At 43.0% G+C, this 7,339-nt stretch overlaps 1 protein-coding gene across 2 annotated transcripts in view; it reads left to right on the plus strand.

Moving 5' to 3' along the window:
- Nucleotides 1-666: 666 nt before the first annotated feature.
- The window catches only part of LOC138959557 (RING finger protein 151-like), a 28,944-nt gene continuing 22,271 nt past the window's right edge, over nt 667-7,339 (plus strand). The window contains exons 1-2 of one of the 2 annotated variants that reach the window (XM_070331096.1): nt 667-978; nt 2,874-3,188. The gene's annotated coding sequence lies outside the window, so the exon portion shown is untranslated. Of the gene's footprint in view, nt 3,189-7,339 lie in introns of both variants that reach the window. The other variant, XM_070331086.1, reaches the window with a different exon arrangement.

The raw sequence follows: 7,339 nt of genomic DNA on the forward strand, positions 1-7,339 counted from the left end.
ACATTGAGAGATAGGAACCATTGAATCATCTACATCGTTCATTTTAAACGATCAATACTTAACTTTAGGACTTTTTGCACATTACGGCATGAACTAGGTCTAATGCTTCAGCCTTTAAACCCGACAAGCACTGAACTGAGTCATCAGTTTGTTATTTGGAATACATTGTCAAGTGAACTGTGCATGCGTTCTCGAAACTTGAACCTTCGGCTATGTGACGCATTCAGGTTGGTGTGAATGTCGATTAATTTAATGTCCTTGTTTTTCATCACACACACATACACACACACAAACACACACACACAAACACGCACACACACACACACACACACACACACACACATGTACATACACACAAAAACACGCACACTCACGCACACATCGACACACACACACACAATTATATACACTCACCCACCACACACACACACCGGCACACACACACACACACCGGAAAATCAGTGACCGGCACACCGTCGACAAACACACTGATGACAACTTTAACTGAAAAAAAAAAGAGGAACGAAAGATTTCTAACAAGGTAAACAGAATTGAACAAACGAACCTACAGTATTTGCATTTATTTTAGAATGTGCCTTTTTTTGTGTGTGCAATTCACAGAGCACAATGAATTCCAAATCACTGTAACAAATTATTATGCAGCTAAGCATAAGGCGACACATCTTGTTCGTTTCTTTCTATTGTGTTCACACTGAGGGTTAACCTCGGCTTTAAGAGATTAGGTTTTAAGACTAATTCATTATCACAAAGCCAACAAGAACAAAAGCTGCCGGCCGGCACACGCAGACCTCTTCATTCATTGGCTGATGACGTCACGCATGAGTCAGCTGCGCACTACAGCCGGCGAGGTTGATCAGTAGCAGACGACAATTTTTTGCTGCAGCAGACGACAATGTTGCACCGCTCGATTCGAAGGACGTGATTTGGTCTTGATTCGTTGTTTCTCCTGTCCAAGAGGTCAACAAATTTGCTGCGGTTAATTTTCACGTTTGCTAAATATTGTCCTGTGGTGCAGGCATTTTAAGTTTTTCAACCAGTCAGTGCTGCTCTGTGGTTCAAGCTTTTGCCGGCATCGTCATATCAGTCGGCTGAGTCAATCAGTGCTACAAGGTGCAGAAATATCTTAAGCCGTTCCACCCTGTTATCAGTCTGTTGAAAAACAAAGACTGATAAAAGATAAAAACAAAAGATAACGGTTTTTCTTGCTCGGCTTTTACCTTGACGGCCTCGGTGGCCGGTAATTGAGACATTGCAGGTAGCGTTTCGGCAGTTGTGTCACGACACCTTTAATCATAGTAAGCTTGCGTCTTATCTCACGTGGATTTACAGGTATCAGTTACTTTCACCCAAGTTTACGGCTCCAATCAGGTTTTCTACACAGCAGATGAAAGTGGAGTTTCCTTGCTCATTTAGGGTATTTGTTATCAGCTCAGCGTAAAAACCGAAACTACATGGTCAGTGAATCGGCCAGTATCATCACAGTTCCCCGCAGCGCGAGACTGTCTTTGTGTCTATGCCGTGAGACTGTCTTTGTGTCTATGCCGTGAGACTGTCTTTGTGTCTATGCCGTGAGACTGTCTTTGTGTCTATGCCGTCACGGTGAGACTGTCTTTGTGTCTATGCCGTGACTGTCTATGTGTCTATGCCGTGAGACTCCACTGTCTTTGTGTTTATACCGTGAGACGTGAACAGCAAAAGAAAAAGTGTCAGCTTGGAGTTCAGCGGCACTTGTAACTTTATAAGCCGCAAGGGAAGGATTTAAGCGGATTAGGCACCGGCAGTTTTATATCCCCAAGGCTTCTTCTGTGGTGTTCCGGTTTGGCACGCGCCTGTTTTCACAGCTTAACTGCCGCGTTTTGACAGCTCACTCTGTGTCGTCGCCAATGGCGTATTGACTGATCAGAGAGGGACGTCTGCGTTTCGAACAAAGGGATATTTCGGAGAATATAATATTCAATCAAGCAGAACTTGATTGAACTTGACAGACAGACAGAAGAACCGCTTCACAACGGTACTAAAAATAGCCGGCCAATCGACGCATGCACGTATGGTGATCAGTCCGTGCACGTGGCGCGAGGAGGCGTCGTTATATGGCTGCAACTTGTTTGTTGACAATGCCCGTATTTCATTGACTTTTTCCCTCCTCCCTTTGCGAACAGGAACATCTAGATATACTCACGCTGCTCACGGTGACAGCTGCTGCATCTTGCTTCTGCGTTGTAGTGTCTACACTGAGACAGCGGTGTGGCGACACTGAGACAGCGGTGTGGCGACACTGAGACAGCGGTGTGGCGACACTGAGACAGCGGTGTGGCGACACTGAATCAAACTAAGTGACGGGAATTCCAGTGTGGTTTTCAGTGTCACAAAAGCTAGCTAACTCAATTGCCGTACACTAAACGACTCAGTGCCTTTGAAATGTAATTGAAAAGAAGTCCTGACTTGTTTTATGTGGTTGTGTAGCGGATACACAGTTACCGGCGTCGGTCAAAAGCTCTGCAGACTTTGTTGAAGTAGAGTGTGGAGTATATATACAGGCATTTTTACACTGATTGAAAACCCGGAACCAACAAAGCGTGTTGCAGTGACTAAGTACAGGGGTGTGCATGAACAAACCTGTAAAACTGCAGTGATTGCAGGCCAGATTTTTATCTTGCTATTAACTGATACTATGATTGCTGAGTGATACACTGAATAATACACCGTGTGCTAGAGACTAACTGACGCCGAGTGTGTTCGACACAAGTAAACTGATCGCCGCTGTTGCACCACAGGAACAACAACACCGGTAGACTCCAAACTCTCACGGTGTCCGAGTTCTTTATCTCAATATCGATTTTTCAATATTTCAGACAAGACTTTTCGAGCTGCGCACTGAGGAATCAAATTACGGAAGATTAATCAGTCCTTATCTACAAGGTTACAGCGCGGCCAGCGGTGTTCTGTTTTGAAGGAGCCTCAGTGGTTCTGATAAGCCCACAGGTGTTTTCATAGTTGCAACGATCGAACCTGGTTTTTGATAACTCGACAAGTGTTCTGGTTTCACAAGCATTATTTGGAATTGGATTACCGGCTGCATATTTTCTGTGTTTTTCCCCTCCCTCGGTAGGAGTGCCAGGTGTACTGCTTTTGTGAACTGAATAGAAAAATGGAGTTCAGATCGCCAGGTAAGATATATCTATTTTAAGAACCTTTGTGGTGCGTGAAAATGTTAATGTCAGTTCAAAAGAAACTCTGGTGCACGAAATTGCTTTTACGATTCAAAAAAAAGAATGAATCATATATAGTTCTTTTATATCAACTGCCGTTTCTTATCGTGTTTCTATATCTGTTTAAAAGACAGAAAGAACTGAAAATCATTCTAAGAGTTTCAACCGTTTTTAGTTTCTACTCAGCTGTTACTATGTAGTGTGCTTTAGACATGTGTAAGGCAGACAGAAGCCCTAAACATAACGATGTTTTGATATCTTTTGGAATGTGTGTGCATTCCTCTTCAGTTTGTTTGTTTCGTTACCGGTAGAGCCCTGTTATAGTGTGACCACTTATGTTTTGTTACCGGTAGAGCCCTGTTATAGTGTGACCACTTATGTTTCGTTACCGGTAGAGCCCTGTTATAGTGTGACCACTTATGTTTTGTTACCGGTAGAGCCCTGTTATAGTGTGACCACTTATGTTTTGTTACCGGTAGAGCCCTGTTATAGTGTGACCACTTATGTTTTGTTACCGGTAGAGCCCTGTTATAGTGTGACCACTTATGTTTCGTTACCGGTAGAGCCCTGTTATAGTGTGACCACTTATGTTTCGTTACCGGTAGAGCCCTGTTATAGTGTGACCACTTATGTTTTGTTACCGGTAGAGCCCTGTTATAGTGTGACCACTTATGTTTCGTTACCGGTAGAGCCCTGTTATAGTGTGACCACTTATGTTTTGTTACCGGTAGAGCCCTGTTATAGTGTGACCACTTATGTTTTGTTACCGGTAGAGCCCTGTTATAGTGTGACCACTTATGTTTCGTTACCGGTAGAGCCCTGTTATAGTGTGACCACTTATGTTTCGTTACCGGTAGAGCCCTGTTATAGTGTGACCACTTATGTTTTGTTACCGGTAGAGCCCTGTTATAGTGTGACCACTTATGTTTCGTTACCGGTAGAGCCCTGTTATAGTGTGACCACTTATGTTTTGTTATCGGTAGAGCCCTGTTATAGTGTGACCACTTATGTTTTGTTACCGGTAGAGCCCTGTTATAGTGTGACCACTTATGTTTCGTTACCGGTAGAGCCCTGTTATAGTGTGACCACTTATGTTTCGTTACCGGTAGAGCCCTGTTATAGTGTGACCACTTATGTTTTGTTACCGGTAGAGCCCTGTTATAGTGTGACCACTTATGTTTCGTTACCGGTAGAGCCCTGTTATAGTGTGACCACTTATGTTTCGTTACCGGTAGAGCCCTGTTATAGTGTGACCACTTATGTTTCGTTACCGGTAGAGCCCTGTTATAGTGTGACCACTTATGTTTTGTTACCGGTAGAGCCCTGTTATAGTGTGACCACTTATGTTTTAGAACAATCTTTTTCATGTTATAATATAAATGATCTTTTATTAGACCATTACATGACGAGGGCCCGGGCAAATAGGACGAGACTGACATACTGTTAATTCACTGACAATGTCACACTCGCAGAGCACGAGAGGCACTCATGTCCTATGTACTAGCGAGGCACTTGAAGTTTTTGTGTTCGTAATTTGTGTGGATCCTCGATGGATGGCAGGATGTGTTTTTTTATTTTTTTATTATCAGGGGGTGATGCGTACGTGAGAGTGTGACCTTCAAGCTTCCGCTTGCCCCCCCCCCCCCCCCTACACACAAACGCACACACAAAGGAAGATACCCAAATGAGTCACCAAGCTAAAGACGTTCACAGAATTTCATCGAACGATTCGCGCCCACCGATGCGAGACCAGACGGGACATTAAAGTTTCATAACCCGCACCTTTTATTTGGGGCATCCGTCAAATTCCCCGCATAGGTGACACAGACGAATGTTTATGTCAAAGGAGGGTGACACTAAAGGCCACACCAGTTCGACAACCTAATGCATGAAATTAACCTGTCAAAAGTCACAAGGACGGATTTCATTTACGGACGTCGACCTCTCTGTCTATGGTTGTGTCTGTGTCGTTATCGGTCTCTATCCCTGTGTGTGTGTGTGTGTGTGTGTGTGTGTGTGTGTGTGTGTGTGTATGTGTGTGTGTGTGTGTGTGTGTGTGTGATTGTGGCTTTGGTGGTTGAGGACGAAAGAGAGAGATATCATAATATATATATATATATATAGAGAGAGAGAGGAGAGAGAGAGGGAGAGAGAGAGATATGTATAGGTTACAACACGAGTGGTTTTTTATATGGCTTGTATTTCAGTCAAGACCCAGCGGATGAATATCATCGGGAGACACGAGCCTTTGGCGAGTGGCTCTCGATTGATATTCCCGCTGGGTCTTGACTGAAATACAAGCCATATAAAAAACCACGAGTGTTGTAATCTGTATATCCCATTCTACCATCAAACACAAAGTGTAGACTACTAGCGGCACTTTTGCGATCTGTGGAGTGTGAAACAGTGTTTTCAGCGAGACATGGCCTTTTTGCAACCTTAAACTAAGTGACCGTCGCTGAAAAAATAAAACGAATGAGTGCATCTATAAGTACGCGGTAACACTACTTTCAGACCGTTTAAAAGCGTTAAGTAAAGGTTCATAAGTTGCAAGAAAGTAATGAAGTCGTATAGAAATCCATTTAGTTGAAGCGCACAATTCTTTTGCGTTTCAGGTCGGCGGAACGGGGAAACCGGTTTGGCCCCCATTTGGCTTACTCGACTCGATTCAGAATCGATTCCACGTTGTTTTTTTCGAACGCATTATTATACAATTAGTCTTATTGACAGAGAAGCAAATTTTAGGGAACACATATGTAGATTTAACCATTTGCTCCCTATTTGAAATGTATCTACATGATAAACTGTTTTGCGAGTGTGTTTGCATGAACCTAAACTGGTATTGATGCGATGAAAACAGGACCCAAGTCTGTCACCGCCGCTTGATTGCATTTTGAAAGAATATGACTGGATTACGGAAAAATACACACATGTTAAGTTCTTAGATACCTTCATCGCCAATGTGGACTTACTGCAGAGCCAGGCAAAAGAGTAGACTTGCTCGCAAAACACGTGAAACAGCTGATGATAGCGAAGCCCAACCGTGCCAGGTAAGGACGGTCTGACAGATTCTCAAAAGTCGTCTGCTAACGAAGCAAGGGGAGGGTACTCGTGTTTTTGTTTTGGTTCGCTAGCATCTGGTTATCTTGTAAGTTGAATGTTCGTTTTTTCCCACCTGCATTGCTTTCATAATGAAAGAAACGTTTGCTTATTGCATCTCATACATCAGATCAGTTCTGAGATTCATTTTTGCGTGCAACTGATATGGTTTTCTGAGCCGTGCAATACGATTTTGGAACTTCATACAAATGTGTCAAATTGTTCGGCGCGAGGTCAAAGGTCGGGAGCAAAGTAGTTCTTCGCCCAAATCGGAATCTGCACTATCATATATTTTTTTGAGTCCATGATGTATTTATTGAGCTATAAAAATACAACATATATACCCATACTGAAGTAACAGAGACAAAGAAGGGAGGTCATGGGATATATATATATATATGAGGGAGAGAGAGAGGGAGGGACCCACGGTATATATATATTTATCCCATGACCTCCCTTCTTTGTCTCTGTTACTTCAGTATGGGTATATATGTTGTATTTTTATAGCTCAATAAATACATCATGGACTCAAAAAAATATATGATAGTGCAGATTCCGATTTGGGCGAAGAACTACTTTGCTCCCGACCTTTGACCTCGCGCCGAACAATTTGACACATTTGTATGAAGTTCCAAAATCGTATTGCACGGCTCAGAAAACCATATCAGTTGCACGCAAAAATGAATCTCAGAACTGATCTGATGTATGAGATGCAATAAGCAAACGTTTCTTTCATTATGAAAGCAATGCAGGTGGGAAAAAACGAACATTCAACTTACAAGATAACCAGATGCTAGCGAACCAAAACAAAAACACGAGTACCCTCCCCTTGCTTCGTTAGCAGACGACTTTTGAGAATCTGTCAGACCGTCCTTACCTGGCACGGTTGGGCTTCGCTATCATCAGCTGTTTCACGTGTTTTGCGAGCAAGTCTACTCTTTTGCCTGGCTCTGCAGTAAGTCCACATTGGCGATGAAGGTATCTAAGAACTTAACATGTGTGTATTTTTC

The sequence above is a fragment of the Littorina saxatilis genome, linkage group LG1 (genome assembly GCF_037325665.1).
Source record: "Littorina saxatilis isolate snail1 linkage group LG1, US_GU_Lsax_2.0, whole genome shotgun sequence".
Classification (NCBI taxonomy): Eukaryota; Metazoa; Mollusca; class Gastropoda; order Littorinimorpha; family Littorinidae; genus Littorina; species Littorina saxatilis.